Source organism: Salmo salar, chromosome ssa15 (assembly GCF_905237065.1).
Source record: "Salmo salar chromosome ssa15, Ssal_v3.1, whole genome shotgun sequence".
NCBI lineage: Eukaryota > Metazoa > Chordata > Actinopteri > Salmoniformes > Salmonidae > Salmo > Salmo salar.
In genome coordinates this window covers 93,505,082-93,505,514 of record NC_059456.1, presented here as the reverse complement: position 1 = coordinate 93,505,514, position 433 = coordinate 93,505,082, and the positions used below count along the sequence as shown (strand labels likewise).

Sequence of the window (433 nt, the reverse complement as noted above, 5' to 3'; positions counted from 1 at the left end):
TAGTGGTGTTAGTAGTGGTGGTAGTGGTAGTAGTAGTGGTGGTAGTGGTAGTGGTAGTAGTAGTAGTGGTAGTAGTAGTAGTAGTAGTAGTAGTAGTAGTACTAGTAGTAGTGGTAGCCTCTGTGTCTAACACACATTATACTGTTCTCCTAGCATCTCATTTTCCTTTGAGTTGTATTCCTCTGTGTGTATGTTTTTCCTTCATGGCATTTGAAGTGTAAACTTGTGTTTTGCCAGCAGGCTGAATGAATGATCTCCTTCATTTCACAGGATGTGTATTTAACTCTCTAACTAAAAACTGACTATATGTAAGTGAGTGAGTAGGTAAGTATATATATTTGTGTGTGTGTGTGTGTGTGTGTGTGTGTGTGTGTGTGTGTGTGTGTGTGTGTGTGTGTGTGTGTGTGTGTGTGTGTGTGTCTACATGCGTGAC

General features: G+C 40.4%; 1 pseudogene; it reads right to left on the bottom strand.

The window, feature by feature from the left end:
* The window catches only part of LOC123727319 (cell wall protein DAN4-like), a 3,801-nt pseudogene extending 3,707 nt beyond the window's left edge, over positions 1-94 (bottom strand).
* Between the last annotated feature and the right edge of the window lie 339 nt (positions 95-433).